At 36.9% G+C, this 27,454-nt stretch overlaps 1 protein-coding gene and 2 long non-coding RNA genes across 4 annotated transcripts in view; 1 reads left to right on the top strand and 2 right to left on the bottom strand.

The window, feature by feature from the left end:
- LOC125356494 lies at positions 1–27,391 on the top strand. The gene is made up of 3 exons (XR_007211907.1): positions 1–16; positions 8,865–8,871; positions 26,999–27,391. It is a non-coding gene; the product is annotated as an uncharacterized LOC125356494 (long non-coding RNA).
- Camkmt (calmodulin-lysine N-methyltransferase) overlaps positions 1–27,454 on the bottom strand; it is a 360,760-nt gene that overhangs the window by 288,989 nt on the left and 44,317 nt on the right. The gene's annotated exons all lie outside the window — the stretch shown is intronic.
- Positions 26,096–26,518, bottom strand: LOC125356497. Its single transcript, XR_007211910.1, has 2 exons — positions 26,460–26,518; positions 26,096–26,428 (listed from the first exon to the last, which is right to left on the bottom strand). It is a non-coding gene; the product is annotated as an uncharacterized LOC125356497 (long non-coding RNA).

The following is a 27,454-nucleotide window of genomic DNA, read 5'->3' on the forward strand; positions in this document are numbered from 1 at the left end:
TGGCTCAAGTGATAGAGTGCTGGCACTGAGAAGGGGAAAAAAAAGCCCAAGGACAGTGCCCAAGCCCTGAGTTCAAACCCCAAGACCAAAAAAAAAAAAAAAAAAAAAAAAAGCCAAAAGCCTATCACCTCTAAAAGAAAAAAAATTGCTTAGCTGCGCTTCAATATTCTTCAACAAAATATATACAGGAACTACAAGGAGTTGGCAGTATCTAAGATCACGATGGGAATTTAGCATAAACTTAACATATGCAAAGTTATAAGTTCAAAACCTAGTACACCAAAAAAGGAAGCACTCAAATATCAAGGGTAAGATTTTTTTTAAGTTGCACTGTATACTCAGGTACGAAATTTAAAAATGGCATGTTATAAATTCTATGATGGTAACAGTTATCCACTGTGGCCAGGCATTATAATCCTAGTTATTCAAGATGCTAAGATCTGAGGATCTGTTTGAAATCAGCACAAGTAGATAAGACTGAGAGACTCTTATCTCCAATTCACCAGTAAAAAGCCAGAAGTGGAGGTATGGCACAAGTGGTAGAATACCAGCCTTGAGCGAAAAAAGCTAAGCAAGAGTGTAAGACTCCAAATTCAAGCCCCAGGACTGAAACACATACACACACACACACACACACACACACACACACACACACACACACACACACAAATAAATGCCTTTTATTTATTATGAAACAATACTTCAAAAAGTTAAAATTTTTCAGATATGTAAAGCATCACTATAAGTCCTAAAGGAAATTATTTTTATTTATTTGGTGAAAATAGAAGATGAGGTATTTTCATATCTTCTTAAAAAGAGCATAATTTATGTTCTCAAAAGCCGTAATTTATTCACTATCTTGATGTTTAACAGTCAACATAATGAATATAAATTACTCCTATTGTTCTGAGATTTTCAGTCCTGAGAGAATATACAGGGCTTACTGACACTGTCCTATATCAACAGTTTGTAAACTAAGGAGTTTTAGTAAAATCTAGCCCTCTGCCTGGTTTTGATGGCCTATGAGCTGACAATGGTTGTTACGTTTTTTAAAGACATGGTTTTTTTGGTTGTTTTTTTATTTTTGTATTCCTTTTTTTCATATTTATTGTCAAAGTGATACACAGAGAGGTTACAGTTTCATACATTAGGCATTGGATACATTTCTTGTACTGTTTGTTACCTCCTCCCTCATTCCCCCCTTCCCCCTCCCCCTTTTCTCTCCCCCCATGAGTTGTTCAGTTGGTTTACACCAAACAGTTTTGCAACTATTGCTTTTGTAGTCGTTTGTCTTTTTATCCGGTGTCTCTCCATTTTGGTATTCCCTTTCACTTTCCTAGTTCTAATACCAGTATATACACTTTCCAATGTACTCAGATAAGATACAGTGATAGTGCAAGTACAACCACAGGAAGGGAAGAGGATCATCAACAATAGATGCTACGGTTTCACATGGCATGTTGAAAGTAATTACAACAGTGATATACCACTCGTTTCCATAACATGGAGTTCATTTTACTTAGCATTACCTTATGTATTCATAGGGTCATAGCTATTAGGCTCTTGTGATCCTCTGTTGTGACTTGCCTAAACCTGTGCTAATTATTCCCTATGAGGGAGACCATAGAGTCCATGTTTCTTTGGGTCTGGCTTACTTCATTTAGTATAATTTTTTCCAAGTCCTTCCATTTCCTTACGAATGGGGCAATGTCATTCTTTCTGATAGAGGCATAAAATTCCATTGTGTATATGTACCACATTTTCAAATATTTGAAACAAAGTGTGCAATATAGATCTTACATGGCCTGTGAAGACTTAACAGAAAGTCTACCAACCCCTCTCCAAGCTGATCCTAGCCTAGGAAACGTAGAAAGTATTATGCTACTTTCTTTCTCTACCCTGTTTAAAAGGCACAGGCTTTAGAACAAGAACTGAGTTTGAGTCCTAGATTAACCATACACTACGTGTATGCTCTTCTGCACCTACTTAGCCTCTCTGAGCCTCTGTTTAATTAACTGTAAGGTGGGACAAACAAACCAATTTCATAGGATTCCTAAATGAATAACTGAGGCTGGGAATGTGGCTTAGCAGTAGAGTGTTTGCCTAGCATGCGTGAAGCCCTGGGTTCGATTCCTCAGCACCACATAAACAGGAAAAAAAGCCAGAAATAGCACTGTTCCTCAAGTGGTAGAGTGCTAGCCTTGAGCAAAAGGGAGCCAGGGAGAGTGCTCAGGACCTGAGTTCAAGCCCCAGGACTAGGAAAAAAAAAAAAAGAAATGAATCTAAATGAATAACTGAGGTATTGTAATGGACAGTCAGTAAAAGAAAATCATTATTGGATCATGCTTCATTACACAAAGACTACTTCCAAAAAGGAAAAAATGTAGCTCTGTAAACTGAATTAAGGAGATAAAACTCAGGAAATTTTACTTTACATTTTCTAATAAACGTCCATCTGCTATACCAATGAAAACGTCATGAACTTTCTTTAACCTTAACATTGAACGTTCTTAGTTCTTAAGTAGTAAATTTGTCTAAAAGCTAAAGACATACTAAATAATAGCCATGACAGTCAAGCAACTTTTGAATTCAGAAACATAGTGATTAAGTCACTACTGGAAAGGCAGAATCTATTTTTTATTCATGTGGATCACCTTTATTTCATTATACATTTTATAACATCAAAGCAAAACATGGCATCATTTCAGGCACTGAATCACCATGAAACTGAGTTGCAATTAAGGATAAGAACATCATTAAGTTTTAGGCAATGCTTGCCATTGTAAGTAAGCAGTGCCTTTCTATTCTTCTAGAAAATGTCATTTAGGAGGTTTCAACAATTCTCCTAAACCTAGACTGTAAGTGCCATGCTTGAATTTTTTTTGGATGCATGCCCAACAATAAATGATCCACAATGATCTGAGGACAGCACTCTCATCCAAGAACTTAATCAGATTAATGATGTATTTGTTTTATAAAAATGAAGTACATTAAGCCTGAGAATACCTAATTTACATACCAAATGGTTGCTAGGGACCAAAAATACTAGTGGTTTTTATAAAACTGAGGTTACAAAATTGTCTATTGTCTTGAAATCTGATAGTAAATAGCAGTGAAATGCAAAATAATAAACAAATGTTAATCAGTAGCATTTATATATGTAAATTCATTAGATGATATACAGTTGTTCACAAAAACCTAACGATGTTCATATTCCAAACATACCTGCCACACAGATAATACAGTATCATTATGTGAAGCTGGAAATAACAGTAAACTTACTTACAGTGTTTGCTAGATGATTTGACCTCAAATCATGATTCATATTCCACTCTAATACTTTCATTGGGATCTTACATTAATATATACAAACATAAACAGTAAACTAGCCATCTAGGTTTCTGCTGTTATTGTTGAAAACCTATTAGCAACCTTCATCTAATAAGGGGAAGAGCTTCTACAAAATAGGTAAATTTTACCAAATCCTCAAATGGAGAAAATTTACAGCATCTTTGGATGTCCTCTTGAATTTACACACACACACACACACACACACACACACACACAAACAAACACACACACTACAACACTCATTCACAAGTTATGTGTATACTGATCTTGGGTTGGGAACAATGAAAAGCACAATGCTAGTAAGCAGAAAATTACAAAGCCAGTGTTGCAATTCTGGCATAAACAAAGAGCTCTGGAACAAAGAGAAGCCAGCCACAAGCCCAGCAAAGGACCAGAGGATAAACCTCAAGAGGAAGCAACACTTTACAATCTCTACCATGGGGCTGAATGACACAAGCAAGGAACAGTAACAGGGGAGAATGGAGAAAAACCTGAGGGCTGTAAGAATTTACATATTCCTCTAGTTTAAAAACAAAGAAAGACCAGACACCAGTGGCTCCAGGTAATCCTAGCTACTCAGCAGGCCAATGTCAGAGGATCATGGTTGGAAGGCCCAGCAAGAAAAGTCACAAGATTCTTATTGCCGATTAAGCACCAAAAAAGCTCTAAGTATCAGGGCTGGGGATATGGCCTAGTGGCAAGAGCGCTTGCCTCGTATACTTGAAGCCCTGGGTTCAATTCCACAGCACCACATATACAGAAAATGGCCAGAAGTGGTGCTGTGACTTAAGTGGCAGAGTGCTAGCCTTGAGCAAAAAGAAGCCAGGGACAGTGCTCAGGCCCTGAGTCCAAGGCCCAGGACTGGCAAAAAAAAAAAAAAAAAAAAAAAAAGCTCTAAGTATCCTCAGGTGCTGGTGGCTCACATTTGTAATCCTAGCTTCTCAGAAGGCCAAGATCTGAGGATTGCAGTTCAAAGCCAATGCAGGAAAGAAAGTCCTTGAGATTCATCTCCAATTAACTACTAGAAAACCAGAAGTGGTATGCTCAGAGACAATGTCCAAGATCTGATTTCAAGCCCCAGGACCAGCACAAATAAATAAATAAAAGGATTCTAGGGGCTGGGGATATAGCCTAGTGGCAAGAGTGCCTGCCTCGGATACACGAGGCCCTAGGTTCGATTCCCCAGCACCACATATACAGAAAACGGCCAGAAGTGGCGCTGTGGCTCAAGTGGCAGAGTGCTAGCCTTGAGCGGGAAGAAGCCAGGGACAGTGCTCAGGCCCTGAGTCCAAGGCCCACGACTGGCCAAAAAAAAAAAAAAAAAAAAAGGATTCTAAATCAAATCAACTTACAAAACTTGAGATTACTTTAAAGCAGATAGATTTTTATAAGCTTAATTATATCTAATCCCATCTTTTTAAAAAGCCAACATATTTAAAGAGTAATACAGAAAGATAATGAAGGAAGGTATAAATCTTAAAAGACCTTATAGTATGTGTCACAAGAACAAAAAAAATTAAAAACAAAAATAAAGACAAGCTGTGGAAAATTGAAATAAGAGAAACATTGTAAGCTGAGATATACAGATATAGGTATATGAGTTGACTGTATATGATAGGCAATTTTTTAATAAGCAGTCCATGAAATCAAGGTGTTCATAAGGTAAATATATTTAACCTGCACATTTTACAAAGCCTTGGTACTTAATGTCTTCCTTCTTTCCCTCCATCCCCGCCTCCCACACACATCCAAGTTTGAACTCAGAGACCTAAACTTGTTAGCCAAACATTTTACCATTTGAGTAATGCACCAGCCCTTTTTTTGTTATTTTTGTTTGGGTTTTTGGCTTGGTCATTTTTAATTTATTCTTTAGATAGGGTCTTGCACTTTTCCCAGTCATCCCTCCCAAGTAACTGGGACCACAGATGAGCATCGCTATGCTCAGTCTGACAATGTTTTCTAATAAGAATTCTTCAAGAGATTGAAAATACCAAATATGTCAAAAGTAGAGCAAGTGAGCTGAGGACTCACAGCAATAGGAATGGTTTGACTTAGGAAGAGATTTGTAGATCACATTGCCGATAAGAGCATTATTTTAAAATAAAATGAAATCAAACCTTAACCAAAACATCTGAAGATGTGTCAACACTGAAAGGCAAGGATTTATTACTTTCAAAACAACAAGTTCCTATAGAAAGGTAAACCTATTGCTAAGCCATCTGTTATGTGGAATATACATAATAAATTCAACAGACGGATGTACCTCTGTGCTTCCTATAAACAGATGGTTTTCTTTTTAAAAAAATCTAAAATGTGCTATCAATGGAGATCTGAAACAATGCATGCACCCCCCCCCCCAAAAAAAACCCTCTTAACCATACAGCCCACAATGGAATACTTGGTTTCTTTTCATTCAGCATTCACATAATAAAGATGGCACTGCAAACCCTAGACTACCATCCTTCTGTTACCATGAGAGCAGCATCTTTTCTTCATGAAACACATGTGGAAACAAAGGAGGACTATTCAGTGGAACTGGTTAAACATCTTTTGTACCTGGAATGTTGATGATCTATCTAGTTGGCAGGCAGAAGCAGCACACAGATAAATAGCTCACCTATTTCACTTATTTGCAAAACACCCCCACACATAACCCACATAGCCACCACAACACAAATAAATACATTTGTGTGTCAAAGAATATATAGGCAGGGCCTATTATAGCAAGATATTTGAATCTAAATTTATGAAAAAATTAATGTTTTCAAATTAGATAACTAAAACTTCTTAAAATTCTACTCAAAACACTTCTTTACATAGCCATATTTAAGCATGTTTGAAATAGTTAATGAGACATTAGTATTTATGCCAGACCAAGTTTTCATATGATTTTTTACATGCTCAGTAGAATTATTACTATTATTTATTATTACTATTATTATTATTATTATTATTACAGGTAGTGCTGGGGATTTTGGCTGAATTTTTAACTTAGTGAATAGTGTGGAGTCAGGAAACAGAAAATATTTTAGCCAGGTGCTGGTAATCGTAGCTACTCAGGAGACTGAGATCTGAGGACCTGGGTTTGAAGCCAGACTGGGCAAAAAAGTCCACTAGACTCTTATCTCTAATAAACTACTCAGAAAAAGCCGGAAGTGATGCTGTGGTTCAAGTAGTAGAACACTAGCCTTGAGCAATAGAAGCTAAGTGACGGCACCCAAGCCCAGAGTTCAAGCCTCAGGACTAGCAAAAAATAAAAAGAAGAAAGAAAGAATATTTTAATAAAGCAAAGGGAAGAAAGAAGCCTAAAATCATTTTTATTAATTCAGCTAAATATAACATGTTATGAATTCTCTTGTATTTTTCTTATAAGAAGCATATCATTAACAAAACTTACATCTGAAAAATATATTTAAAAATTATGCACCAGTGGCTCACACCTGTAATCCTAGCTATTCAGGAGGCTGAGATCTGAGGATCATGGCTCAAAGCCATCCTGGGCAATTAACCACCAAAAAACCAGAAGTGGCGCTGTGGCTCAAGTGGCAGAACACTAGCCTTGAGTGGAAGAGCTCAGGGACAGCACCCAGGCTCAGAGTTCAAGCCCCACCACTGGAAAAATAATAATAATAAAACTTGAACTATATTTATTACCTACTATTTTAGTTATGTTTTCTTAGCTTCTATTATATCAGTCAAGAATGTCCAGACCCTAGCTTAGAAAAGAATATATAAGCATTGCTACAAATAAACTGTACTTAAATATTATCAGCTATATTTAATTGCACTAAAATTAATTTTGTAAAAAGATGTAAGCCAATAGTAGACCAGATCTAATGTAATGTAAGTACAGAAGAAAATGAGCAGTGTCAGATTCCTCCCTACCAACTGGGCGACTTAGTGAGGCAGTGTGAAAGGATAACCCTTCCAAAATGTAATGATTATTACTATCATCTGTTATAAAATAGTAGATGCTTACTGAGCAGTTATCATTTGTCAATTATGTACTTTTCATGATTTAGCTCATTTAATGTTCATGACAGCCAAGAAATCAACATCTTAGAATTAGATCAGTCATAGAAAGCATATTTGTTTGTTCTTAATCTACATGAAAAAGATAGCCCAAACATAAGTCTCTATTCGCCACAAGAACACTAGTTAAGGAAATCATTTATTATGAAAGGAGAGGTGACATGTTAAAATTTAAGGCAAATTTGCTCCATTAGTCTAAATGAAAACTTAGTTTGACCTCTATCTAAAGCATCAAAGTTTCAGAGAGCCATAAAATAATACACATCAATTAATCATCATCATCTGCTGAGTCAAACATTGGAAAATAATGTCAAGAAGTTACCCTGTAATTACTCTGTGACTCCTTGAAAACCCATTTGACATAATCACTCTTTGACAGCTGCAAGAGGGAAAATGTTCTATTTCTTCTCCCACCAGTACCCTCTTGTGAGAGCCAGGGGCATCACTTTTCAGCACTTCCTGATCTGCCAAATGTTTATAAGGGAAGTGTGTGGGGTGCCTTCCTAATCAGTGCTCCGAAAACCTGTCAGGGGTTGAGAGTTTCCAATCAAAGCTGTGGATTCAGGAGAGTCACAGTCAGGGGACAGGCAATGGGCTTATTATTACCAGTGTGTAGAGTAGCAAATTACTCAAGTATAAGAGTATCTGGTTTTATCTAAAAGACCACTGGAATGTTTCCTTCCTTTCTATCTGTAACATTACATTTCCACTTACAAGAGAAACCCTCAGAATTCACATTATAATACATTCACCATTCTTATTGCCTATATGTAGAGCAAGAGTTATTTTAAACTGTGATCTCCTCATGTAAACCAAGCAAGATGTAAAATCATCCTGAATCCAACTGACAAATAAAGCCTGTAATTTCCATCTAAGGTTTTTGGGCTCAGAACCACAATTGGATTTTCTGCCTACTCCTGAGCTCACTCTGAAAGTGAAGCAAGGCCTTTTAACAGCTCATTTCCAAGATGTGAATATGGTATCCTTTCTGAATACTTAACCATTGAGCTGACAACTGAGTCTATGCCCCACTCCCAAGAAGAGAGTTTTCTAGTTTTCTATTATAATTGCCCTCTTGGTTTTTCTGGCATCCACCAGAAGAAAGGCCTAACCTGACAGTACAACATGCAAGTCTAAAACCCCAGTACTTCAGCAATAGAGTAAGAGAGAAGCCTAGAAAAAAAATCTGCAAAACAACCCTATTGTGAGGAATTCAAGCTTTATATTGCACTGAGAATGCCTGTGTGTTTATCATGGATTTTTTCATTTTTCCCACCAGAAGAGATACAAATTAGGCCTGTGGCACAGCATGATTTAGAAAATCCACTGCATTAGTGAAAACATCATTGAGGCAGTATCATATACCCCTACAGTAAACATAGGGAAAGTAAAGATGAACTTATGAAAACAAAAGAACCAACTAGGCAACATTATAACAAATAACAGGTTCTAGTGGTCTATTTTATCCTACTGACAAAGAGAAGAAAAGTAATTTATATGCTTTGGTACTTTAAAATTGAATTGAAAAGTACTTTGTAACTTCCAGAGCTTGTTCTTAAAAAGTAATACAATAATGCTGGTGGTATGGCTGGTAGAGTGCCTCCTTAGCAAGTGTGAGAACCTTCAAACTCCAGTATCCCCCTCCAAACAAATTAATCCAAAATAATTTATCCCACTTCTCAAATTAAGATGAAAACCAGAAGCAAGGAAAGGCATTGCTTCATCAAAAAAATGTTCTTATGTTAGCCCCACATAGGAGAAATACACACACACACACACACACACGTACACACACACATACACAAACACCTACATAAACTTTATCCCAGAAAAAAAGATCTTTCATTACAAAGGAGTAGGTAATTGGGCTGACTTAATTTAAATCAACATCATTCTAACTTTTGGCCCCAACAATGTCTCTAGCCTATTTAGGAGTACAAGGATTCTGCATGATTAAAAATGAATTGATAGATTATTTCATATCTGGCAATTAAAAGTAACTTAATTTCATTTATTAAAACCTTATATATTCGCAACGTTGGCTTTACAATATACTTACAAATCTTCACCAATTTAGTATTACAGCTTCATATTTTCCCCCAATGTCATGTAATTTACCCTACTTAATTCTTTGCTTCTGGATATGCTACATTTGCCACCCAAAGAGTATTTCACTGGTCATTTACTTTCAACAGTAAAACCAAACTATTTGAGGGAAATAATCTCCCAGCAAAATCCAGCATAGGAAAGAAAAAAAAGACCCTTATTTATCCAGCATTTTGTGCCATGAATTGAAGCTTTATTGCAAAGAGTAAGCAATAAACAAAAACACCTCAGGGGCCTGGGAGGAGCAATGTAACCAATTACATTTAATTAAATCAAAGGATGGGAGCCCCAGGGTTGAATGAGCTGAAGAACAAATTTGCATTAACACCTAACAGCCAAACAAGTAGCTCTGGGTCTAGTCTGCAAGTACAATTGTTGCCATCTATTCTCTGCACTGAAGGGGGGCCATTAGCTAAATTCTTAGGCATTGTTTGTCCACTGATGAGAGGCTGCCTTCTCAACATTTCACTCCATCACACATGAAAATTGCCTACTAAAATAAACAGCTTCCTCTGAAAGCTCAGAAACAAACATGATTACCTGACTCCAGTTTGCAATTTGGTGAAAACTTCAGGGCTACCAAAGGAGACAAAAAGAAAATGAACGGTGTGATTCCAGGCCTTAACTACATTTGATGGAGATCATATGTTTGCATAGATTCTTGGGTAACCTCAGAGACTACTGGTAGGTTATTCTTTAAGCTTCAACACCACAGCCTCTGTTCTAGGTGGGACACTTGATCCAACAACATGAGGATCTCCAAACATTCATAGCAGAAAGCCCACTCTATCATTAAATAAATCACAAGTCCCCTCTCCCTGATGGCTATTTTCATTACTATTACTATTGCTACACATGCATACATATCAGACATGTGATCTATTACAAACCCTATTTAACAAGACTGTGATAATAAAAAGAAACCTAATTATGGTAAATGAATGCCTACCCTAATACTAATAAGTTTTTAGTTAGTTTTTATCTTATTAAATTACTATACTCAAAGCAACAACAAAGAAATATTTGAAAGAGTAAACCAGTAAGGCATTACTAGCTCTCCTTCTAAATAATGGGGAAGTATGTATGATAAAATAGAGAGAAAGGAAGAGGCTGGGACACTGAACTGGCTAAGACTATTTCAGATTGAATAACTAAAACTGCATCTAGGATATAATATATATCTATAAATCCTAGTTAAAAATTAGGACTCTATGATAAGTCTCCATCCATAAGATATTGAAACAAGGAGTTGGAGGAAATGGTGTTCTTGTTTATTTTTTAATAAAACTTCTTGAGTAAATTGGATTATAGCTTGTAATCCCAAGTAACAGGGATGCTGACACTGGAGGATCTTGAGTTTGAGTTACATGCTTGAGTTACATGACATTTTTTTCTCAAGAAAATAAATAAAACATATACCTCTTCCAGCCCTGCCTCCCAAAACTCCTCCTAAGTCACCAAGCTAATGTAATAATGCCTTTAGCTTCACAAAGTCAGCTGCACAGCTTGTAAAATATGGATGTCAGTTTGAGTCTAAGTGGGACTCAGGCATTTCTGGTTAGTCAGCTAAGACCTATTATAAAATAAGTTAGGCTCTCTACTTTCAGCAGAGCTGGAACAAAGATCTTCACGATCTATATTTCAAATGTTTTCTTAATACCCTTAAAGTCCCAGAAGGGTTAGGAAAAGGCAAAATGATTTTGGCTGTATCAGCACCAAGGTTCAAATGGGTCACTCTAGCAGGCATTTTTCTCTCTGGCTTTTTCATGTCTTACAAGCTTCTGCTTCTCTTTTCTCCCTTAAGTCAAGCCATAGACACTAGAATTTATCTTCCCAAAGGTTAGTCATAGAAACTAGAACTCATTTTCCCCAAAGTAAGACCAAAAAAAAAAAAAAAAAAACCAAACCTGAATGCATTTAACGTCCTCCCATCTTTCTGTCTTGCCTAATAGAACATAAAACAACATAAAACCTCCATTTTGGAAAGGATACTGCCAGATACCTGGGGCTAAGGAATGCTACACAGAGAAGTCAAAAGAAAACTGGACAATTTTGATGGGTTTCTCCATCCAGTCTAGCCAACCATATACACCCATGCAGCTAACCATGCTTTTCAAAACCATGCATAAAAATGGACAATACACCATTGGGTCTTTGTGCTGTCATTCTGAAGGGTTCAGTGCTATAACTTTGATCAAATATTTTTGTTATGCTGTATTTTGTTACTACCTTTTGAAACATCATACATTGTGTCTTACAAGGCAGAGCACATTGCATAGGAACAAAGAAATGCCAAATGCCTAAGCTTTGAGATCTCTTAAGGTCTGCAAGTATTTCATACTCCAGTAGATCAAAAACTTGCAACCAGAGTTGTAGTAGAGCGGAATTATAATAGTACTATAGTATACTGTATAGTACATACATCTATATAGTATAGTGTAGTATACAGTATATGTATGTACATAGTATATATGCTATATGTGCATAGTACACTATATACATATAGTATATATGCTATATGTGTATAGTACACTATATACATATAGTATATACATATCATATAGTATGTACACATCTATACATATGGGTATACATGTGTATATACTATACATACATATATAGTATATATGTATATATACTACATATTATAGTATACTGTAGTATGAAGCCTGAGACTGTTCTGAGACAGATATATACCATATACACTGGCACTCAGACACACATATATACATGCATATCTTTACATGCATATACCTTTATATAAATACACATGTTGACGCAGGTTTAGAAAACTTGTTTACTAAAAACCTAGCTATATCTACAAATCCTAGGTTATTTTTATCAAGTAGAAAAATGTATGATTTGGTTTGGTCATAACGTTATTATAACATGAATCTAGTATATTTTGTGACAACTGTTTACACGCATCTTGTATTCCATGATAATTTATATTTAAAGCTTACCAATATTTTGTAAGCAATATTTTATGCCACAGTTTTATTCCATTGCTTCTATTAACATGTTTAATTAAGTAAAATTTTCTGAAGTATCTCAACCTAATGTAGTTGGTGGTGATCTACTATCCTGAATGTCAGTACTCAGTAAACAACTGAGGGAATCATTTTCAATGGTAAAACTACAAACTCAAATGATTTATTTAACTTATAGCCAAGCAACTTCTCTATGAAGTATGATTCCTTTTTACCATATGTTGATTTACCCTGGACTTTACCAAATTCTATATTTTATATTCATCTTTTTTTTTTTTGTACCAGTCCCTGAGCATTTTGCTCAGGGCTAGCACTCTACCACTTGAGCCACAGTTCTACTTCTGACTTTTTGGTGGTCAATTAGAAATAAGAGTCTCAGGGACTTTCCTACCACAGTTGGCTTCAAACCATAATCCTTAGCTCTCAGCCTTGAATACCTAGGATTACAAACATGAGCCACTAGCAACCAGCTTACTAAATTATATTCTGTTAACATTAAAATTATTTTCCAAATATATATGTCAAAATACACATTTCCAAATATATATATTTTCTTATAAAGCCAATTTTTTGGCTATACTATTTTGGTTAAATGGTTCTTTGACAAAGCTATTGTTTTCTACTTAATGAATTCAACCCTAGATACAATCAATGAAATTTAATCAATCCTTCTAAAATAGTCTCTATTCTACACATATAGCTGTTGATTTAATGAATTCTTTCACCCTTTGGAAAATGTAACATGTATACACATTGTATGTTACAAGGAGAAAACAGAAGGAAGGAAAGGAGGGAGGGAGGGAGGGGGGAGGAAGAAGAGGAGGGAGAGAAGGAAGGAAGGAAGGAAGGAAGGAAGGAAGGAAGGAAGGAAGGAAGGAAGGGAGGGAGGGAGGGAGGGAGGGAGGGAGGGAGGGAGGGAGGAAGGAAGGGAGGGAGGGAGGGAGGGAGGGAGGGAGGGAGGGAGGGAGGGAGGGAGGGAGGGAGGGAGGGAGGGAGGGAGGGAAGGGAGGGAAGGGGAGGAGGGGAGAAGGAGAAATAGAAGGGGGTAAGACGGACCGGGAGGATAAGAAGGCAGGGAAGAATAGGAAATGAGTCAAGGATGGGAGCAGAGGACAAGAGGGAAAGAAAGGATGGGAGAGGAAAGAAGGGGAGGGAAGAAAGGGAGGGGAAGAGAGGTTAATCTTGTAAACCTAAAATTGTTCTTGATATATGGTCATAAAAACAAATCAGATGTTTGCCAACAAAACAGCTCAAATCAATATAATTTATTGTTCTATTAACTATCAGAGTCCATAAAAGCCTCCTGTTTATACTTTTATAAGTATCTGCAATTGCTGCTCCCTTGCTTCAGCCATGGTATTTATCTTCTCACAATTTGAGTAAATTTCCACCAAAATGGGTCTTCATAGGTACTTTGAAATACTGTCCTTCAGCAATTATTAAGTAATATTCATTTAAAATTTTGGGTAATCTGTAGTTACTTTGCTTTTATTTTGGAAGATAGAAAATAGATGGAAGTATGATGACTGGTGATTCTACAAAGAAGCCAAAAATGAAGGACAACAATGTACCATTAGAAACTTTAAACATTTCTAGGTAAACAAACAATAACAACAGTATCAGCAACAACAAAAGGAGCTAGGAGAAAATAAAATGAAATTCAAATATAGAATGAAAAATAATTATAGACTTAAAGGGACGCAAGAATATACTGGCCAGGCACTGGTGGCTCGCTGTAATCCCAGTGACTCAGGAGGCTGAGATCTGAGGATCTCAGTTCAAAGCCAGCCCAAGCAGGAAAGTCTGTGAGATTCTTATCTCCAATTATACATCAGAAAATCGGAAGTGGGGCTGTGGGTCAAAGTGGTAAAGCACTAGCCTTGAGCAAAAGAGCTCAGAGACAGGCGACCAGGCCCTGAGTTCAAGCTCCACAACTGCCCCCCCCCAAATATATATATATGAAAAATAGGTAGAATGTATGACCAGGAAAAAAAGGTTCAGAACAAGAATGAGCTCTCAGAACTTAATAATTTGATAGAAAGGGTAGATGATTAAAAAAAGAAAAGTACAGGGCTGGGGATATGGCCTAGTGGCAAGAGTGCTCGCCTCATATACATGAAGCCCTGGGTTCGATTCCCCAGCACCACATATATAGAAAATGGCCAGAAGTGGCGCTGTGGCTCAAGTGGCAGAGTGCTAGCCTTGAGCAAAAGGAAGCCAGGGACAGTGCTCAGACCCTGAGTCCAAGGCCCAGGACTAGCCAAAAAAAAAAAAAAAAAAAAGAAAAGTACAAAAAAAGTTTATTTTAAGGTAGAAAAAAACATGTTTATTAGGTGATGGTAGATGACGTCACCCTCAAGCCAATGGCTCGAATGCAATAAATGTTCACATCTTATATATAAGAATTTAATGTAAATACTATCGATCAAAGGCCAGCTATATTACAAGTCATTTTTAATGAGCCCGGGATTCTGTCATTTTATCACTCTCCATTCCATAGAGGTCGCTCATAATTTCTTCAAACTCTTAGTAGAGGAGGGCGAAAGAAAAAAAAAAAAAAGGAAAGAAAAAAATATCTAGCCAAACACTTTTTTTTTTCAGTCCTGGGCCTTGGACTCAGCCTGAGCACTGTCCCTGGCTTCTTTTTGCTCAAGGCTAGCACTCTGCCACTTGAGCCACAGTGTCACTTCCGGCCATTTTCTATATATGTAGTGCTTGGGAGTCGAACCCAGGGCTTCATGTATAGGAAGCAAGCACTCTTGCCACTAGGCCATATTCCCAGCCCCTAGCCAAATACTCTTTAAAAGGCTTAGTCCTGAAATGGTACATATCATTTATTGTAACTTAGTCTTATGAGTGCCATCTAATTACAAGGGACACTAAAAATATTTACTTCAACTAGGATCTTAGAAAAAAAGAGAGCATAATCAAAGGAATAACACAAGGATTTCTTATAATGAAAGATATGGATCCTCAAATTAAAAATGTCAGTGCAGTTCATGATCAGAAAATAAATGAAGAGGCATTTATAAAGTTTTTACTAAGAAATTTCAGGGCTGGAGGTATGGTTCAAGTGGCAAAGTGCCTGCCTCCCAAATATGAGGTCAAAGGTTCCATCCTAGTACTAAAAAAAAGAAAAAGAAATTCCAAAAGAAAACAAAAATTGGCAAACAAAAATCCTGAAAGTTTTCTTATAAACACTATAAAACATGTAAACTGGATGCTAAAAGGCAATGCACTTGACTTATGTAACTGTAATCCCTCTGTACATCACCTTTACAATAAAACTTAAATTAAAAAATTAAAAAATAATTACCCTTTCTGAAGGGCAACTCATTTCTAACTAGAATTCATATTCAGTCAAATAAACAATGAGGTATAAATACTGGCTACTTATTCAGATATACAAGGACTCAAATAATTTCTCCCTCTTTCTTAGGAAGTAACTTCTTCAAGATGCCTTTTTCTTTAAACAGAAATATAAGAGGGAAGACATAGATTCAGAAGGGGAAAAACATTCAGCCCAGGAGAACAGAAAAATTAAATCCTTTTTTGTAGGTTAAAGAAAAAAGCCCAGTCCAAGCAAGAATAGGAAAAAATCATTTAAAAACTTATAGTGATGGAAGACTTTTAAAAAATAGGAAATTTATATACTATAGGAGTGGTAGAAAAGTTGTACAAGAAAGAAAATGTAAGTTGGATGTTAGTGGCACACACCTGTAATCCTAGCTACTCAGTAGGCTGAGATCTGAGGATCATGGTTCAAAGCCTGCCAGGGCAGGAAAGTCTGTGAGACTATTATCTCCAATAAACTACTCAGAAAAAGACAGAAGTGGTGCTGTGGTTCAAGTGGTAGAGCACTTGTCTTGAACTAAAGAATCTCAGGGACTAGCTTGGGTGCTGATTTCAAGCTCCAGGACCTGTGCTCCCCCACCACCCAAAAAAGGAAGAAAGTATGATCATTATAGACAGCAGATAATACAAGAGGTTAAGAACAGAAAGCAGTGTAACATGCCAGTTTGGGCTGTCTTGAGGAAAGTTCCCAAATAATACCTTTCTGAACCTAATGCTCAGATACAGTATGGGGAGAAGTTCGTGTTCTCAGCTAAGGAAAAATCATTCACTGGACCATATGTACAAAATCCCCTTAATGTCAAGTGAGGATCTCTGAGATATAATAATTAAAATAACAAGAGTTTAAAAGCCATGTGAGAAATTATGATAGAAAACTACTTGGCACTGTAGCAAATATTATTTATATCATTAAAATAATGTATGTGGTGATTATTCATAAATAAAATGATAATTTACATATATACATACCTGAGAAACACCATAAAGTGGTCAATGTATGAAAATTGATGTATCAAGAAATAGTGAAGGGGGCTGGGAATATGGCCTAGTGGCAGTTCGATTCCCCAGCACCACATATATGGAAAACGGCCAGAAGGGGCGCTGTGGCTCAGGTGGCAGAGTGCTAGCCTTGAGCGGGAAGAAGCCAGGGACAGTGCTCAGGCCCTGAGTCCAAGGCCCAGGACTGGCAAAAAAAAGAGAAAGAAATAGTGAAGGGGATGGGACTTGAACTCAGGGCCTTGAGCTCTTGCCTGGATCATAGTTGGTACTACTTGAACCATACATCCAGTCCTTCATTTTGCTAGTAAATTAAAGATGAAGTCTGCAGGACTTTTCTACCTGGGCTGGCTTCAAATTCTGATCCTCAGATCTCAGATCCTCAGATTAAAGGCATGAGCCACTGGCATCCAAAAAAGTAAAAGAAATATGAAGGGGGAGATTATCAAAAGAAATAGAAACACTCTAAGAAGTTTAAAAGTGTTAGTCTCTACAAAACAAGACTGGATTTCTTAATATTTGAATCTCTTCAAAATATTTGGTTTTAATCAAACATTTTAAAAATCAATCTATTACCACATCCCAAACATAGAGTTGGGAATAACCACTTAAATAAAGACATTAAGGCCAGGTACTGGCAGCTCATGCCTGTAATCCTAGCTAATGAGATCTAAGGATCACAGTTCAAAGCCAGCCAGGGCAAGAAAGTACGCGAGATTTTTATCTCCAATGAAACACCAGGAAACCAGAAGTGGAGCTGTGGCTCAAAGTGGTAGACTGCTAGTCTTGAGCAAGATCTCAGGGACAGCACCAAGGCCCTTAGTTCAAGACCCATGTTCAATAGAGAGAGAGAGAGAGAGAGAGAGAGAGAGAGAGAGAGAGAGAGAGAGAGAGAGAGAGAGAGAGAGAGAGAGAGATATTAAAATCTATTTTATATTCTCTAAGAGCTCATAGTCCAAGACGAAGACATATATAAAAGAAAATTACAATTCATTGCTCATACAGTTGTTTACCAGATGATTTCTCTACAGCAAAGGACAATAAAGGAAAGAAGACAGGACTGATATTTGAAATGGTATTTGATCTAAGAGTCTTGATGTCTAATCATATGCATATGATTGCCATGTATGTTTCCTCTAAGGTTAACTCATTTAAAAACAAAACAACCAGGGTTGGGGATACGGCCTAGTGGCAAAGAGTGCTTGCCTCCTATACATGAAGCCCTGGGTTCAATTCCTCAGCACCACATATACAGAAAAAGTGGCAGAGTGCTAGCCTTGAGCAAAAAGAAGCCAGGGAGAGTGCTCAGGCCCTGAGTTCAAGCCCCAGGACTGGGGGGGGGGGGAGGGAGGAGGAGGAGGAGGAAGAGGAGGAGGAGGAAGAAGAGGAGGAGGAAGAGGAGGAGGAAGAGGAGGAGGAAGAAGAGGAAGAGGAGGAAGAGGAAGAAGAGGAAGAGGAAGAAGAGGAAGAGGAAGAAGAGGAAGAAGAAGAAGAAGAAGAAGAAGAAGAAGAAGAAGAAGAAGAAGAAGAAGAAGAAGAAGAAGAAGAAGAAGAAGAAATACTGTTTCCCTGTATACTAAAAAATAAAAAAAAAACACAGAATCATGGTGCCTTTATTACTACAGGTTGAGGATAGTAAGTAAAGATGAGAAGGGGAAACAAAAGCTGAGAATGAAATGTGGAACACCACCACATACTGGTTCTGAAAACGGAACTCATTTTACAGAAAGAAACCCAGGGAGGGAAGAAGGGAAGGAGGGAGGGAAAATGGAGGGGGGGAAGAAGAGAAGGGAAGGAAGGAAGGAAGGAAGGAAGGAAGGAAGGAAGGAAGGAAGGAAGGAAGGAAGGAAGGAAGGAAGGAAGGGAAAAAGGAAGGGAAAAAGGAAAGGAATAAAGAGAGAAAGCAAACAATGGGCTGATAATCTAAGGAATTAACTGGTTTTATGCATTCTTTCATCAACAATCAGTTCACTTCTTACAAACCGAACTAAAAACTCTTACTAGAGACTCCTTCATGAGACTGAAATATTGACCTACAAGATAAAATGAATGCTTCAAATCGTAACTAATAATTAGTAGCACTTGTTTCTCCCACAACCAATATACATAATCCTGGTAATCAAAGACAGAAGTAACTGTAGCTTCTGACAATATGACATCCTCTCCCCAAATTCTGAAGACTAGAAATATACTCCATGAACAACATTGGAGCACTCACAGCCAATTAGGTATTCCAATGAAGGACTTCGAATCATCAAAGAGTAAGTCAAAGTCCAGACACCACTGACAGCACAACATCAAGAATTTAGTAATCGTAGCAATAATGTCTATTCAAGAGCAGCATCTTAACTGAACTGATCTTGCAAGGTGAACTGAACAGAGGTTCCCTGGCCCAGTCTGGTTTGTTTCCTAAGCTCCATTTTCTAGACTTCCCCTAGATTCTGGAAATTTCTCCACAGTCAATAAATTTTATTTCAACTCATTAGCAACATGCTCTGTTATTTTGTAACCAACAGTTTACATAGAATAGAAATGATGAAAAGTCAGAGATGAAAGGATTCCTAAATCTTTAAAACATTCTTACTCATTGTTGTTCTAAAATCTGTGTCACATACTTTACATTATTTGTTTTTGAGTTAGAAAAAAAGAATGATTTTAAAACAAAGAAAATGATTTTACCTTAAGTAATTAAGAACCCACAAGCCTGTTGTGAATACTAATCTAGTATACTTTAATTGTTAAAAGCAAGATAATTTTTCAGCCCTTTTAATATTCTTGATCTATATTTAAATTGTTTTACTCGTTTTGTATTGTCATTGTAACAATATCCTAATTTTTTTCAATGACCCGTTACTAACACATTTTGAAGATACATTTATTTTTTAAAGGATAATTGAATTTATACATTTCTACAAAGGAATTCATAGCTGGCGGAGCATTTTTTTTCCCCCAGTCCTGGGGCTTGAGATTAGGGGCCTGAGCATCATCCCTGGCTTCTTTTTGCTCAAGGCTAATACTCTACTTGTTGAACCACTGCGCCACTTCTGGCTTCTGTGTATGTGGTGCTGAGGAATCAAATCCAGGGCTTCATGCATGCTAGGCAGGCACTACTGCTAAGCCACATTCACAGCAGCATATTATTTTAGAACTGCAATTTTCTTTTCTTCTCTCTTTTTTTTTTTTTTTAATTTCTTGCCAGTCCTGGGCCTTGGCCTCAGGGCCTGAGCACTGTCCCTGGCTTCTTTTTGCTCAAGGCTAGCACTCTACCACTTGAGCCACAGAGCCACTTCTGGCTTTTTCTGTTTATGTGGTGCTGAGGAATAGAACCCAGGGCTTCATGTACGCAAGGTAAGTACTCTACCTCTAGGCCATATTTCCAGCCCTTAGAACTGCAATTTTCCTATTGAAATTTTTTGTTTATCATTGAAAGAAAAGGTACATCAATGTTCTTAGTAAAGACATAATATTTCTTACAGTGCCAAAAATTTTGTTTTTCAACAAGAAACTTTCCAAAAACTACTTAAAAGAATTATATGAATTCAAGAAAATTCGAAAGCACTCATAGGAAACAATTGTGAATCTTAATAGCTTGTTTTCCATTTGCCATGATTTTACTTATTTGAAATTAAATATTGCTCTGACATGGAAGTTTTTCGCATAAACATAATATTCAGACTCACTTATCAAGACAATTATTTCATTCTATCTGTTACTACCCTTAAGTGTTTAAGGAAATATATAGCAGAATATGCAGCAACTGACAATCAAATTCTTTGTGAATAAAGGTTTAGCACTTTCTTTGTGATTCTCTTGACCATTGTGAAGGATAAAAGGCAAAAAGCTCTGGAAGTGATTAACAGATAATGAGCCACAGTTAATCCCTTAGACAATTAAAAAAGAAAGAAAAGAAACTTTGCCCAAATTGGGGGGTAGGGGAGATAAGACTCTAAAAGCAGAATGCAAACAATGAAATAAATGACACTCTATCCTGAATGATAGGTCTAAGCACAACCCCATCAAACTAATGTTGTGTTGGGTTGGTTTTGTTTTGTTTTGTTTTGTTTTAATGAAATTAAATGGTTTTAGCTCCAAATTATCCACAGGACTTGTTGGCCTCAGAATAATCCAGGTAGCATCTCACTGCTCCCAGGTTCTGTCCTCTCACACAAGTGATGGGAAAAGCATTAGATTACTCAAACTAAAGAAAGAAATCATATGATATACACTAATAACAATTAGAAAATAGTCTTAAACTTGACTATATAACTTGCAGAAATATAAAAATTATACCCAGATAAATATCTAATTTTGTCACTCCATATACCCTTGCAATCTTTAAAAACAGAAATCAAATTCATGCTAATTTGAAGAATTAGTAAATCTTTACATATAAGTACCTAAAATAATTGTGTGGTTTCCTCTCCTGAATATGCACCTTAAATTGGGTGCTCAGTGACTCTGTATGAGTATTTTTTTTTTCTGATAACAAAGGCCTAAATACTAAGAAGAAGAAATGGTGGCATATACTATCTATTCTGTTCTGAACATTGTGGAATTCTTCACTTTATTGTTATTATAAACCATGGTGGAAAAAACAATCTTAAGACTAACTTTCTAAACCTTCCTCATAAAAAGCATATCACTCTTTAAGATTTATACATTCAGTAGAAAAATTAAAAAACTGATAATTGTCCTCATTCAGAAAAGATTTTTTTAACATTAACATGACATAGAAAAGTTCTAATGAAACTGCCACATCAGACAAGATCAATCAAAGCAATGATTTGTCCATTTTGAAAGACCTTTAGTAAAGGTAGAAAACAACTAATTAGTATTTATCATATATTTAGGCATTTATTTGGGGTTGGCTTGATTTTATGACACACTTATACATATTTATATATTCTTTCTTCCATGGTATATCATATTCTAATTTTACAGATCTAATAGAAGGGATTTACATCTTCTAAACCATGACAAAAGCCAAAATATGTGTCCTTGTGTTAATATTATACAATCAGGTACCTCACAGCCTGAGTCTAGCCTCCCCCTTTATTGGGAAATCTCATGGCTTATTACCATGGTTGTTGCTATAGTGTCTTGCTAGAGGAAGCTAAAACTAACCCTTTAGTTCAAACCTGGATAATAGTTTCATACTGCACAAAGCATAAAGTTCTTTGATGCATTAGGTGCTATAGACACACTGCTTGGATCAATACCACTTCCAAAGATTTATGGAAACATTTGAGACCTATCTTGCCAACATAGAAAACAGAAATGTAATCCTAGCTACAGAAAGATAAAATAATAGGGGATCATGATTTGAGGCCACTGGGGCAAAATAAAAAATTTCCCAAGATTCTACCTTGACCAGTGGCTGGGAAGGGTGGTGGCATGGGTCTGCTTTCCCAGCTGTAGGGGAAGCAAGGTAGCTTAGTGAGGTCATGTGTTATCATTCCAGTGATTCAAGGATGCTGAAGAAGTAGGAGAATCAGAAACCAAGCAAGCATGGTCACAAAGCAAGTCTTTATCTTAAAAACAGCCAACACAAAAAAGATCTGGCAGAATGGCTTAAGTGGTAGATGTTAGGTCCTCTCCCTGAGGGCTCCATGTAGCTGCCCCCACCTCATTAAGTCTCCACCCAGTTACCTGGGTAACCTGCAGACCTAGAGGCAGTTACCTCCCCTTTCCCTGAGGTCACATCCTAATCCACCTGGCCACACCCCTTGCCCCTGCCCTAGATATAAGGCAGAGCTGGGTGGGGGTTGCTCTCTCTCTTCTCTACCTTCTCTCCGGCCATGGATCATCTTGGCCACAGGCCAGCAGTTCAGTACTAAACTTTTCTCTCCTGCCTGAAGTGGTGTGCACCTCCCCATCCCTGCCCTACATAAGGCATCCCCCCCCCCCCCCCCCGGGGTGGCTCGCTCTCTTGCCTACCTAGTGCACCCTGAACTTGGGAGCAGGTCAGTAGAATAAACTTTTCTCCTGCCTGAAGACCACATGGAGTTCTCTTTTACTGGCTATCTACTTTAAAAAACCTAACAGTAGAGCTCTGGCCTTAAGCAAAACAAGGCCCTGAATTCTAACCCCAACACAATTCAGGGGGATAAAACAAAAGAAGAAATAGCAGAAATAAAATTAAAATTAACAGAAGTGCAAATAGAAGTGTACAAAACATGGTGATTTTAGTAGTTAACCTCAATTTAATATTTGGTTCTATCTAAATTGCGTTTAGTGTGAGATGTGGTTGCATTCTAGGGACTTTAAACAGGCCTATATCACTCATCTGAGATAGGCTGGAAAGTTTAAACCATATTCTACTTTAAAAAAAAAGGTGTTACCAACAGAAGAACTAAGATGTTAGATATAATGTAAAACAGATAATTCCATTTACAAAACATCGCTTATTTAGCTGGGTACAGTGGCTCATGCCTGTAATCCTAGTTTGACAGGAGGCTCAGATCTGAGGATCAGTTTGAGGCCAGCCCAAGCAGGAAAATCCATGAGACTCTTATCATCAGTAGTGGAGTTATAGCTCAAGTGGTAAAGCACCAGCATTGAATGAAAAAGCTCAAGGATACTGCTCAGGCCCTGAGTTCAAGCTCCAGGACTAGCACACACAAACACACACAAAACCAACAAAGCATAGCTTACTTGTCTTCACTTTATTGTTCACTCTGGTAGACAATTTTCATCTCTGGAACACCCAGATTTGAAGTTTGGAAATTTTCCCATATTGTGAATGCCTTCTCCCTACCTTACCTTACATGGACTGTATCTCTACATGACTTCAGTTTAGTGAGCAAAGTGAAGAGACAACGCTAGCCACCAACTGGAAGGAAAAATTCTTCCAACACATATCTGATAGAGCAATTACTGTTTAGAATATATAATGAACTTTTACAACTCACTACTAAGACAATCTAATTTATTTATCTGTTTATTTATTTATTTATTTTATCTAGCTATTTATTGATTGATTTTTTGCCAGTCCTGGGGCTTAGACCCAGGGTCTGAGCACTGTCCCTGGCTTCGTTTTGCTTAAGGCTAACACTCTGCCACTTGAGCCACAGTGCCACTTCTGGCCTTTTCTATATATGTGGTACTGAGGAATTGAACCCAGGGCTTCATGTAAAGGAGGCAAGCACTCTTGCCACTAAGCCATATCCCCAGCCTGACAATCTAATTTTAAAATGAGTAAAATGTTTAACAAATACTTCACAATTGAAGGTACCACATGAATGATAAATAAGCACATAAAAAGATTTTCTTTGTTACAGTTATCCAGAATTTGCATAAAGAACACAATGATATACACTACACACCTAGCATAATGGTTAAAAAGAGTCAACAATAACAAGTATTAGTAAGGATGCAAAGCAAGGGAATCCTCAGACACTGCTGGTGACAATGCCAAATAATACACCACATTAGAAAACAGCTAATATTTTACAAAGAATGCACACATACATAATATAGCAATTCTACTCCTAGGTATTTACTCTGAAGAAATGAAACCACATGTACACATAAAAAACTATAAAAACGTTCATAGTAATTTTATTCAAAATAACCAAAACCTAAAACAACTCAAATGTCCATCAACAGATAAACAGATGAGCAAATTATATATTCATGCATATCTGTACATATAGTAGGACTCAAGCATTAGAAAATGAAGGATACATGGATGAATCTCAAGAACATTAAAGTAAATGACAGGAGCTAGAGGGAAATCACTAGAAAAGTCCTCTCTAATCTATAACAACAAAGTAAATCAGTGGTTGCCTGGGAGAAAGGATCGATTGGAAAAAGACACAGAGGAACTTTGCAGGGGTGATGGACATGTTCTATAGGTTAATTGATAGTAATTACACAAAATTTTCAGAACGCATCAAAATGTGTATCAAAATTGGGTGTACTAGCCAGGCACCAGTGGCTCACGCCTGTAATCCTAGCTATTCAGGAGGAATGAGATGTAAGGATCATGGTTCAAAGTCAACCCAGGCAAGAAAGTCCCCTAGACTATTCTCTCCAATTAACCACCAGAAAACCAGAGGTGGCTCAAGTGGTAGAGCACTACCCTTGAGCTGAAGAGCTGAGGGACAGAGCCCAGGCCCAGAGTACAAGCCCCATGACAGAATAAAAACAACAACAACAAAAATTAGGTGTATTTTATTTATGTAAATTATCTCAACAAAGTTCATCTTTTAACATTTTAAAATGTAAGCTAAGTTTTACACATTACTTTTGAAATTTTTTAATGATACATAATGTAATTGTTCTATTAGGATATAAAACTCTTTCTTTAAATACATGACCACTCAAAAGATCTCTATTAACATTTAATAATACAGATATATACCTAAATACTTTCTTTTTATCTGGCTTCTAATATTTATTTATTTACTTAATTTACTTTATTGTTATTATAAAGGTGATGTACAGAGGGATTATAATTACAAGTCACGTAATGAGTACATTTCTATTTGTACAGGATCTGCTATACCTTCTTTTTAAAATAATAAGGGTACTAAACTCAAGTATATTTCACAAATTGATATTATTTGGTAAAGCATTTAGTTAACTGAGACAATTATTCAATGTCTTGAAAAGATTTCATATAATATTAGCTCACATTTAGATTGACATGAGAAAAATCAAACCTACAACCATTTACTAAACTATTATGTGCAGCTTAGCCAACATTAGTAGCAATTTCCCTTTAAAAACAATATTTGAATTTAAAACATAGTATTATGAATCACAGCATGATCCAATGTGTAGGGGTTAGAAATGAAGTACTGAATATATGTATAAGGGGATGCAAAATACTTTGGAAAAGAATACTATGATTTCTAGCACACTTCCCACCTAGGGATTTCAATTTCCATTCTACGGCAGCCACTTGAAGAAATGTAGAATCATTGTTTTCACCAAATTGAAGACTTTAAACTATAATTCCTTTCCTAAACTGTGATTTCATTATAGATTTCATACACATGCATTTGTATATGCATATATATACACAATTTATTGTTTATATTGGAAATTCTTATGAGTAATATAAAGTGACAAAAAGCACAAAAATACGCTTATAAAGTATAACCACTAATCTGTCTATGTGATTCCCTTAATTTGTCTCATGACCCTCATAGACTTGAGATTAGGAAAATAATTACTAAGAAAAAAAAGTATTCCCTGTAGTGAATTAAGCTTGAGACCTACAGAGAAGCAAAATTCAAAAATAAGGTTTGTTTATTTTCAAGTACTCTTGCTAAATATCTTCCTCTTATTTGAGGAAATATGGTAAGTTGTGGACAGCGGTACTACCTCCAAATGATGGTGATGATCTGATGCACAACAAACATGAAAATAATAGGACTTCTTGTTTTCCTTTCAAACTCATCTCCATTAGCTATGTAAACCTAAACAACAGATAACTCAAATTTGGTTTGGCTAGATACCACCAATGATGATGTCCATCAGGGGGAGGAATTTGGTAGTCAGATAACCAACAATTATATCCAATGTGAGGAGTTTGGTAATCAGCCTCTAAAATGGTCCTCAAATGATCTTTACTTTCTGGTATTTATCACCTTTTGTATTTCTCCGCACTATATTTATCACCTTTTGTATTTCTCCGCACAACCCTCCTGAAGGCAGAAGTGGCACTGTGGCTCAAGTGGTAGAGCAGTAGCCTTGAGCACAAAGAGGCTCAAGAACAGCGCTCAGGTCCTGAGTTCAAGCCCTATAAACCGACCAAAAATAAACCAAAAAAAACTTCGGGGCTGGGCATGTAGCTTAGCAATAGAGTTCTTGCTAGCATGCACAAAGCCTTGGTTTTATGATTCCTCAGCACCACATACACAGAAAAAGCTGGAAGTGGCCCTGTGGCTCAAGAGGTCGAGTGGCTAGCCTTGAGCAAAAAGCAGCAAGGGACAGTGGCCAGGTCCTAAGTCCAAGCCCCAGGACTGTAAAAAAAAATTTTTTAATACTCTCCTGAAGACATGTTGGTGTATCCTGTGTTCCTAGCTACTTGGAAGTGAGAAGCCGGAAGTTCTCAGTTTGAGGCCAGCCTGAGCAGTTAGTGTAAAAGAAAAAAGTGAAAAACACAAAAAGACTAAGCACAAAATGGCTCAAGTGATAGAAAATCTAGCAAGCCCAAGGTCCAAGTTCAATTCCCCTTAAATAGTCTCAATTCATAGTGCTCAAGAAGTGCTACAACATCAAAACTAATTTTGATTTACTAAGAACTGATTTCTCAGAATCATGGGGGGGGTGTTACATGTGTCTACAAACACATATATACACACATAACACATACACATATATGCATACAAGTTCACACATATTCTATGAGAACATAAGACATGGAAACTTTAGATGAAAATTATTCAACATTATCTACTCCTGTACTTAAACTGTATTGAACATGTTTAGCCTCTACATCTTAAAAAAAAAAAATCCAAAGCCAGGTGCCAGTGACTCATGCCTGTAATCCTAGCTACTCAGAAGACTGAATTCTGAGGATCACTGTTCAGGTAGAAAAGTCCCTGTGAAACTCTTATCTCAATTAACCACTCAATAGCCGGAAATGGCACTCTGGGTTGTTGGGGATTCAT

This window comes from Perognathus longimembris, chromosome 8, assembly GCF_023159225.1.
Source record: "Perognathus longimembris pacificus isolate PPM17 chromosome 8, ASM2315922v1, whole genome shotgun sequence".
Taxonomy (NCBI): domain Eukaryota; kingdom Metazoa; phylum Chordata; class Mammalia; order Rodentia; family Heteromyidae; genus Perognathus; species Perognathus longimembris.